We start from the raw sequence: 10,371 nt of genomic DNA on the forward strand, positions 1-10,371 counted from the left end.
GCGCACGCGCCCTATAGCAAAAACCTCTCCAAAAAAAAAAAAAGACACTCAGAGTTGTGAGTTACTTCCAACATTAGCCATGTATTGTGGTTTTCCATATTCAATTGTATCCTTCTTTTGTTAAAATTATTCCTAAGGGAATAATTGGCTTAAGGGGCCAACTCCATGAAGTTAAGGTAGCCACATCCCACATGGCAGACTGCACAGTTCAAGTCCTGGGTCTGGCTTGAGAAACATGTAGGGTGTATAGGAAGGCATAGCCACAGTCTCAAAAGAAGGGAGAAGTGGAGAGGAAGAGATTGTAACTTGACTATGGCCCATTTGGGGTGCTTTCTTGCTTTCCCTTTTCCTTTTCTCTTCAGTGAATGAACATGTCTTTTGGCGAAGTTAAAAAAGAAAAGAAAAGAAATACAATTTATTTCAGTATATTCATTTTATATCCTGTTACTTTTCTGAACTTGTTTATTAGTACTAATGGTTTGCAGTGAATTCCTAGTGACTTCCTAAGAACTGAATCATGTCATCCACAAATAAAGGTAACTAGGTATATTCCTTTCTAATATAAATGCCTTTTATTCATTTAGGTAGTGATTCCTCACAGTAGTTGGGCTTTGAAGTTCTTATTGAGCACATACTTGTTTTAGAGCCCCTGCAAGGAGAAAATTGTGCCTGTCTGTGGTGGCAGCCAGAGACATTTCCTCACACTCCCTACTGTGTGCACACCTGTCCCAATCATACCACTTAGTCTAACTGGATGTACATGCTCCACTCACTGTGTCTGTGCGCTAGGCTGCTCATGGCACCTCAGAGATGCACAGATACACACTGTTTTGTGTCAGGATAGAGCCTATTTGGCAGTGGATCTGCTTCTAGTGTGTTACCATTCTGGAGCTGACTGAGGCCCAGATGATGAAGTGACCCTGTGCATGCTCCTTTTTTAGAGTAGCGCAGTTTTGTGGGTCTCAGAAATATTGTACATTGGGATGATCAGGGACTGCAGGGCTCTCCAGCAACTAGGACTGTGGTCCCTTGTGGCAATGGGAACCACTGGGGACCTCTCACTTACTCTGTCCCAGCACTGGGATATCTCTAACATCTCAAACAAGGCCTCAGTGCAAACACTAGAACAAATACTACTTTTACAGTTACAACCATTAACACATGCAAACAAGCATGAAGAATAATCAGGAGAACTGAGGCTGGTCAGTGATGCGCTAGTTAGGGACGCTGGGCTTCCACATGGCCAACTGTGGTTTGAGTCCTGGACTAGGTGGCTCTCTCTCTCTCTCTCTCTCTCTCTCTCTCTGCCTCTCATTCACTCTATCCCTCTCTGGTCAAATTAAAAAATAAATAAATAAATTTAAATAAAATAATTCTTTAAAAAAAGAATAGTCATGAGAATGTGATGTTACCAATGGACAAAGTGAAATGCATGGACTGACACTAAAGGGAAGGTGCAGGATCTGCTTCACAGAGATTTCACTGCCATAGTTTTAAGGAAGCACAACACATTTAAAAGAAAATGCACAGTTCTTGTCTCTCCCCTCCTTCCCCTCCCTAGCTCTTCTCTTCCTGTCTGAGGTGGCAGCCTGCTTCACCCTCTAGTCAGCTCTATTTTCTGTTTTTTCCTCTTCCCTCAGGCCAAGCACGGCCTAACCCCTCTCCGCCTCCTTAAGGTGGCCACAGAGACCCTGCACCTTCTTCTTTCTAGGGTCCTCCCTCCACACCCTGCCCTGCCATGAATGAGGAGTATGACCTGATTGTGCTGGGCACTGGCCTGACGGAATGTATCCTGTCAGGTATAATGTCAGTGAATGGAAAGAAAGTTCTTCACATGGATTGAAACCCATATTACGGAAGAGAAAGTGCATCTATAACACCACTGGAAGATTTATACAAAAGATTTAAAATACCAGGAGCACCACCAGCATCAATGGGAAGAGGAAGAGACTGGAACATTGACTTAATTCCCAAGTTCCTTATGGCTAATGGTATGCTATCCAAACTCCCATATTTTAGATTGTACCTTTCATTTGAGGAACCTTAGTTAATGACATGCCACATTTAAACTTTCTTTTCTTCAGTGTCCTATTGTAAGTGTGTGTTTTCTGAAACATCCTTTTTTAGGCTTAAAGGGACTATTTGAAAAATGTTGCTTCAGGAAATTCCTAGTGTATGTTGCCAACTTTGATGAAAAAGATTCTAGAACTTTTGAGGGCACTGATCCTAAGAAGACTTCAATGCAAGATGTGTACAAGAAATTTGATTTGGGCCAAGACGTGATAGATTTTACTGGTCATGCTCTTGCACTTTACCGAACTGATGACTACTTAGATCAACCATGTTGTGAAACCATTAATAGGATTAAACTTTACAGTGAATCCTTGGCAAGATATGGTAAAAGCCCATACCTTTATCCACTCTATGGCCTTGGAGAATTGCCACAAGGATTTGCAAGGCTAAGTGCTATTTATGGAGGTACCTACATACTCAATAAACCAATTGAAGAAATCATTGTGCAGAATGGAAAAGTTATTGGTGTAAAATCTGAAGGAGAGATTGCTCGCTGTAAACAGCTCATTTGTGACCCCAGCTATGTCAAGGATCAGGAAGAAAAAGTGGGCCAGGTAATCCGTGTCATCTGCATCCTCAACCACCCCATCAAGAATACCAATGATGCTGGGAATCAGCAGTTAGTGTAATGGCTATGTTGCTGGATTCCCATGTAGTAGACCGCGGTTCACGTCCCGGACCCGGTGGCTTAGAACTCAAGCCAGGCACATGTTTGTGCGTGCCCAAGATCCCAAGAGGAGAATGGAGGAGAAGGGATTGCGGCATGACCATCCCCCCTGGGGGGTGATTTCTTGCTTTCCGTCTCTATGTCTCTCTCTGTCTGGCGAGCGCACACGCCCTATAGTGAAAACCTCTCAAAAAAAAAAAAAAAAGAATACCAATGATGCCAACTCCTGCCAGATTATCATTCCTCAGAACCAAGTCAGTCAAAAATCAAATATCTTTGTTTGCATGATCTCCTTTGCACACAACGTGGCAACACAAGGGAAATACATTGCCATAGTCAGTACAACTGTGGAAACCAAGGAACCTGAGAAGGAAATTAGACCAGCTTTGGAGCTCTTGGAACCAATTGAACAGAAATTTTTGTTAGCATCAGTGATCTTCTTGTACCGAAAGATTTGGGGACAGAAAGCCAGATCTTCATTTCTCGCACATATGATGCTACAACTCATTTTGAGACAACTTGTGATGACATTAAAGACATCTATAAGAGGATGACAGGATCCGAGTTTGACTTTGAGAAAATGAAGCGCAAGAAAAATGACGTCTACGGGGAAGACTAACAGCAGTTGTTGTTATGTAACTAGGACAAATTTAAAAATTGGCAAATAATGCATACTGTATGAAATCAACATTGTATGACCTACTTTTATATAATCAAAATGGAGAGTGAAGAGCGCTTTACCAGTAAATATTCCTCACCTTCATCTTTCTAATGTCATGCATTAACTTTTCATGGAGTGGCTACTCAGAATTGGCTGGTTACCACATTCTGTTCAATTTAACCAAACTGGCTTCTTTTCCTAGTGAATGATCAGTTTTAAAAAGAACATTGTGATACTGATACAGAGAAATTGACACAGTATTTGTATCTTTTAATCAGTGTAACTTTTGCAATTATTTGCTTCTGCTGCTCAAGAGCTGGGTCCCTAGGAACTGTGTGCCATTTGGATAGTGAAATACTAAATGGATTATCATTTGGGACACCATCCCTAAGTTTTCCTTGTAACTTCATATTTTTTGTTATGTCAAGTATTACAGCAGGGCCCAAATAACATAGCCACAAGTTTGGTTTATGTGGGCATAAAATTGTAACCAAGCTCCAGGCTTAGGGATTCATTTGGAGGAACCAGTAGTGTTCCTAACTGATGAAACTGATGAGACACAGGGGAGAAGCACCAATGTCAGAAGCAGGTAAGCTGTAGAAGCATCTTTTGTACCCCAGGCATGGTTTCTTCCATGGACCAAGCTGCCATGCAGTACTGATTTGACAGAGCCTCTCAGTGACGTGTCTCAGAATGGCTCCAAATGATTTCTGTACTGCAAAATAAAGCCAAACTCTGGAACCAAAAAAAAAAAAGAAAACGCACAGAAATATTTCAGCACACTTTTGATGCACATGTGGCAAGGTTCTAGAAGAGCGTTTAGGTGGGATACATTGTGTCTTTTAAATATACCATATTCTGAGGTGGCTGTTTTAGTTTTTACTTTTGGAGTTTTACTTGCAGTCATATCATTTAATAATTTGATCAACGAGTAATTGTTCAGCAACTCACTGCCTCAGAAATTGTTTCAGTACCTGGATACCTACTGGTGAATATAGTAATTTAGTTATGGCTGTAGTCCAATAAAGGGGAGACAGTTATCTTAACTAAACAGAATACGCATAAGTTCTAACTGTGTTAAAGTCTATAAAGAAAACTGTAGCTTCCTATAAAAGAGAATAACAGTTGGTCACAACACAAACCACACTTTGGGGAGTCTGAAGAATTTTCTTGGGAAGAGTGACAATTACCTAGATTATGAGGAAGGAACAGTATTTGAGGATGATGGAAAAGGTTATGCAAAGAACACAGTAGCAAAATTTGGGAGCAAATATAAAAGGGAATAAAGACCCATCTGCATGAAGTGTAGTAGAGAAGAGCAACAGTAATGTAAGTGAAGGTCGAAAAGGTAGACAGGATCTTATTTACTATCTGGGATTTTACCTCAGAGAAGTGAGGGGAAGAAGAATGCTTTTAGTAGAAGAAAAATGTGATCTAATTCTCTTTTGGGAAAAAATAACCTAACTATTGTGAGGGCAATGGATGTGGACAAAAAGTAGAATTAAAAAAACCAGGATGGAGACCGTTGGAGTTGTTCAAGGAATAGAAAGTGGTGACTTGGAATATTAGCAGATATAAATTCATGATGAATTGAGAATGGATTGGATGTGGAGATGAGACTCTGGAATGACACATTCAGAGATGACTCAAGTATAATTCTGCAACTTCTGGATTGAGCAACTGATTGTGATGATGCCATTTTGGTTACTACATGGGGTACACACAGACAAAGAGATGTTAACTTTTGGTCAGATCTTGAAGTATCTTTAATGCTGTCCTAGGAGGGGAGGCATAAATGTCCTCTGGAATTCAGCAGGCACCCCATTGAAAGCTTGGAGATAAGTGTACTCAGATGAGGGACAAGGCACAAGGAGAGAAAAATGATGGCCAAGGAAATAGATGACTGGAACCAGGGGGGAAAATTGTCTGTAATAAGACACCCATTACAGAATCCTAGGTCCAAAGAATTAAAATCAAAGCGACAGAATCAGGGTCACTAAGTCAGTGACAGTTGAGGGCAGGACACCAGCAAGGGCAGCAGGGGAGAACAGCTTAGTAGAATTAAGTAACATAAAAATGCAAAGTCTGATCACCTCTTACCCCACTTCAAGAAGGTCTTTGGAAGGGGACAGAAAGAATGCAAGACAGGTTACAGCAGCCCTCTCAGACAAGATATTTATATGCCTGTCTTTTCCTATGGTACCTTGGTTATAAAAGGCTTCTGTAACCTTCCCAAACTAAATCCAATGTCAACTTTGTTTTTATTTATTATTCTTTGGCATTGGGTAGGTAATATGTTTTATTTTTGTGGTTACTGTGAGAAATAAAAACCCTTTAGTCTGCATACTGACCACAGAACGCTTAAGGACAGATTTTTTTTTTATTTACTTAAGACTCACTGGACATTTTAAAAGTGAGAAGAAAACAAACATGTAGCTCTAGTTTGGCAATTTATCCCACACTTGTTTTCCACATTATTGTTTCATTCACTCTATTTTTTCCTGTTAGAATATTTAGTGGTTGTGACCCCTAAACGTCTTTTCCTTTTTTTTTTTTTTTTTTTTTTTTGGTTTATGCTATAGGGCACATGGTCTCCCCAAAGAAAAATAGACAGTGAGAGGGAAAGTGAGAAATCACCTTCCAGAGGAGATGGCTATGCCATAATCCTTTAACCTTTATTCTCCTCCTGGGACTTTAGGCACACACACTCACAAGTCCAGCATGAGTTTTAAGCTAATCTGCCCAGGATTTGAACCACATTCAGCTATGTGGCAGTCCAGTACATTAACCACCACACCAACTGCTGGCCCCAATAACACCATTTTGTTTTTAGAAATATTTTTGCTATAGGACATGTGCACTCATCAGAGAAGACGGAAAATGAGAGACAGGAAGTGAGAAATCATGCCCCTCGGGGGACATGTCAATGCCACAATCCCTTCTCCTTCATTCTCCTCTTGGGATCTTGGGCATGCACACACACACACCTGGTGTGAGTTTTAAGTCACCGGGTCCGGGACACTAACTGCGGTCGCCTACATGGGAGTACAGCGACATAGCCATTACGCTAACTGCTGGTCCCAGCTTCTGGTTTTGATATTAACTCCTTAGCAGTTTTTAGTTTTCAGCTACTTCACTTCAATTTCTGGTTGGTAATCATGCTTGTTTCCATTTTTGTAAGAATACTGCTCATGTTGGGTCCCATACCAACTCAGTGATCTCACGTTAATTAAATTACATCTGGAAAGACGTTATTTCCACAGTCCCAGTTACCAGAATTAGGCCTTCAATGTATCTTCAGGGGTCAGGGAGGGACATGACTGCAGCCTCACCTTATGTCAGAAGCAGCAAAGGAGTAAGGGAGGCCATAAGGATATGTGGCAGTCACAGGACATAGAACTCCTGCCTTGGTCATATTCTCATTTGTGTGGGTGGTGGGTACACCTTGCAATGACCAAGTCAGACACTGAAAGAGCCCTACGTAGTTTAAAAATATAATTGTTTTATTCAAACTAAGTATTACCATCACAGCATGTGTTCAGTATAAAAAGGACAGAAGTGCTATACACTCATTTTTTTATACAAAATTTTCACAACCCACTGTATATTTTATACTCAAAGTACATCTCTATTGGGATTAGATATGTTTTAGGTAATCAAGTTGGGGAAATGTTTTTCTTAACCTTCATGGGCTAGGGGCCAGGAGGTGGTATAGTGGTTAAGGTGCTGGAATCCCACATGATTGACTCTGGTTCAAGTCCCAGACCTGGTGGCTTGAAAATCATTCCAGCACATGTGGTGTGTGCCCAAGATCACAGAAGGAAAATGGAGGAGAAGAGATTTTGTTGTGGCCCTCTTCCCTGTAGGATTTTATAATTTTCTCTTTTATTGTCTCTGTCTCTCTCCAGTGGGTGCATGTGCCCCATGACAAAAACCTTGGGGAAAAAATGATGGGCTATATTTTTAGAACATTTTTTAGTTAACAAAAAATTAGCAGTGGTTCCTTTCTCAGCCCTTCTCAACAAGCCTCTGCCATCCCTTTGGTTCCTCTCAAGTCCCAGAATGGTGCCAGTGACAATTATCTGTGTGTGCGGACACCCCACTAGTGAGTGGTGTGGCAGAGAAAACTGGGCCATGGCACTTCTGGAGGACCATGACTTGAGTACCTGAATAAGGGACATTTGGTGACCATTGCTCCTTGCATGACTCTGGATGTGGGCATGGGCCACTTGGGCTTCATCTTCAGTCCCACCTGGAGATCTTTATACTCTAGAAAGTGGCCATGATACCCCCCTTTCCCCAGCCATCCATGCCACCCCACTTGATGAAGCAGCAAGGAGTTCTATCTGCAGGATGGTCAGCATTTTTAGGTCCAGGGACCACTGCTACAGCTTCCCTGCATGCTCACATTTAGGTCTCCCAGCGAACATCAAGGTCACATTCACTCCCTACACAGCCAGAAGAGGGAGGAGGTGCCTGAGCCCCTGAGAAGTTAGAGCAGCTGCAGTGTACACCTCCTTTCTGACCATGGACTTTCTAGATAGCACAGCCACCACAGAAATGACAGACACTGCAGTCCACCCCACAGCCCATGACACCACAGCCCTCTCCAACAGGAGCCATCAGTGCTACAAACTTCTGTCTATCCATCTCCCAGGAACAAAGTCTTCATGGTACAAAAATGGGCTGTGATACCACCTGGCTTCAATTTAATGTCTGCCAATTTGTAGCCACCAAATGAAAAGGAAACTTCAGGTGGAGACAGCCCAAAAGAAAATTAAAGCCACCTTGTTCCTGTGCACAATTTTGGAAGCAATCACATTGGCTCCTAAAAACAATGCATACCACAGAACTGGGCAAGGCTGGCTGAGATCAGTCTGCCACTGTCTCCCTGAATCATTACATTCCAGTGTCAGGTTCCCAGGGAAAATTAGACAAAGGCTCATCTGGAGGATTGAGCCTATGTGTGGAAACAAATTAACACTGCAGGGTTCTAGGATAAGATAGGCCAGGGCTGCCTTGCATTAGTGACACTCTGGGACTCCTGTTTTCTGAGAGGGCCAGGCCTCTTCCAACCATGTGGAGTTCTGTCTGCTCACTCTGGTGGAGGTTGGACTTGAGAGAGCCTGTCCAGGGAAGGTCACTGCCCCCTGGCCCTGAACCTGGCACCTCACAGTCCAGACATGCATTCATCCAGGAAGATAGGTCAAACAAATTATTGTTTTAATTCACCAGAGAGTGTCAGAGAGAGAGAGGAAATGTAAAAAAGCAAACCTCCAGGTCCAGAACTGAAACTGTGGTTGACCATGTGGAAGTTCCATACCACAACCACCATACCACCTACTGACCTCTACACATCCCATCTTAATCGCCATTCCACAGCAGCTACCATGGGGATCAAGCCTGTTACATGCACTGTTGTGCCACTAGCCAGATCTCTGGAACTTCACAAGAGCACCTTGTCCAGATGGTAACCACAGTACAACAAATGAACACCACCTACTCATAAGAATTGTACCACAAAACAGTACTTGTATGGCCCCATCCCCATTGTGACCCACAGCCAGAAATGTTTTTCATGTCTTGACTTAATTTTGTAATCAGGGCTATTTTTTCTTATTGCTGTTAGGTTTATTGAGCTTCTTATATACTCTGAATATAATCTTATAATCCTTCATTAGATGAATAGATTAAACATTAATTTACCTTCTCTTGCAGGATGTCTCTTCACCCTCTTGATTATTCACTGTTTAGAATAATTTTAGTTTGGTATACTATCAGTTGTCTCTGCTTTTGTTACCCCTAGGTCTTTAACAAATCTATGCTGAGATCAATACCTGAGGCATTTTCCCTATTTTTTCTTCTATAGTTTTGTGCCTCACATTTAAGATTGTAATTTGTTCTTTCACACATGAATATCCACTATCTCTAACACAATTTATTGAAGTAATGTTCTTCCCCAGTGTGTATTCTTTGCATCAGTGTTGACTATCAGGGACTGGCAGGTAGCATGATGGTTGAGAGCTGGACTTCCATGTGGTTGACTGTAATTTGAGTCCCAGACCTGACATTTTGTTGTGTCACTTTCCCTCTCTCTCTCTGTCTCCCTCTATTCAAATTTAAAATAATAATAATAATAAATAAAGTCAAATAAAATAACTTTAAAAAAAGGAAATCAGTTGAGTATAAAAACTGATCATTTCTATTTTTTTCTTTTCTGTTAACTTGAGCTATGTGTCTGTTTCTGTTTTGTTTTTTGCCATTCCCATGCTATTTTTGTTCATATAGCTTAGAAGTGTACTTAAAAGCTTCTTCAACTTTTCTTTGTTTGTTATGTTTGTCTATTTAACATTGCCTTGACCATTCAGTATCTTTTGTGAATTTATTCACATTTTAGAATTATTTTCTCTATAACTGCAAAGCCAGGCAAACAAAGACAAATATTTTAGGTGTTACTTACATGTGGAGTCTAGACTGCATCTACTACTAATACTGGGTTACAGGGCCAGCAGGTTGCATGGTGGTTAAGGTTCTTGAATCCCACAAGGTTGACTTCCAGTCCCAGGCCCTTGATGCTAAAAATGATCCCAGCAATATGTAACATGGCCATCCTCATTGAAAGTTGATTTCTTACTTTCCCTCTGTCTGTATCTCTCTGGCAAGCACATATACCCTATTCAAAAAACCTAAAAAAAAGAAAAGAAAAGAAAGAGTGGGTCAGCTAGTGGCTAGAGGATGGTAATAATGGGGAGGGAGGGAACATAGGACAAGGATGGGTAAACGTACAAAATTACAATTAAATGAGAGAGATAAGTTCTTGTATCCCATAGCATATGAGGGTGAATGTAGTTAACAATATTTTGTTATATATCTCAAAACAAAACAAGTTGGAATGTTTCCAACACAAATCACAAATATTTGAGGTGGTCTATATGCAATTAATCTGTTTTTATCATTACACATTGTATTT

The 10,371-nt window shown here is 41.1% G+C and overlaps 1 pseudogene; it reads left to right on the forward strand.

Moving 5' to 3' along the window:
* Positions 1-1,723: 1,723 nt before the first annotated feature.
* LOC102485053 (rab GDP dissociation inhibitor beta-like) lies at positions 1,724-3,489 on the forward strand (annotated as a pseudogene).
* The last annotated feature ends 6,882 nt before the right edge of the window (positions 3,490-10,371 follow it).

Source organism: Tupaia chinensis, unplaced genomic scaffold (genome assembly GCF_000334495.1).
Source record: "Tupaia chinensis unplaced genomic scaffold, TupChi_1.0 Scaffold148257_1, whole genome shotgun sequence".
Lineage (NCBI taxonomy): Eukaryota > Metazoa > Chordata > Mammalia > Scandentia > Tupaiidae > Tupaia > Tupaia belangeri.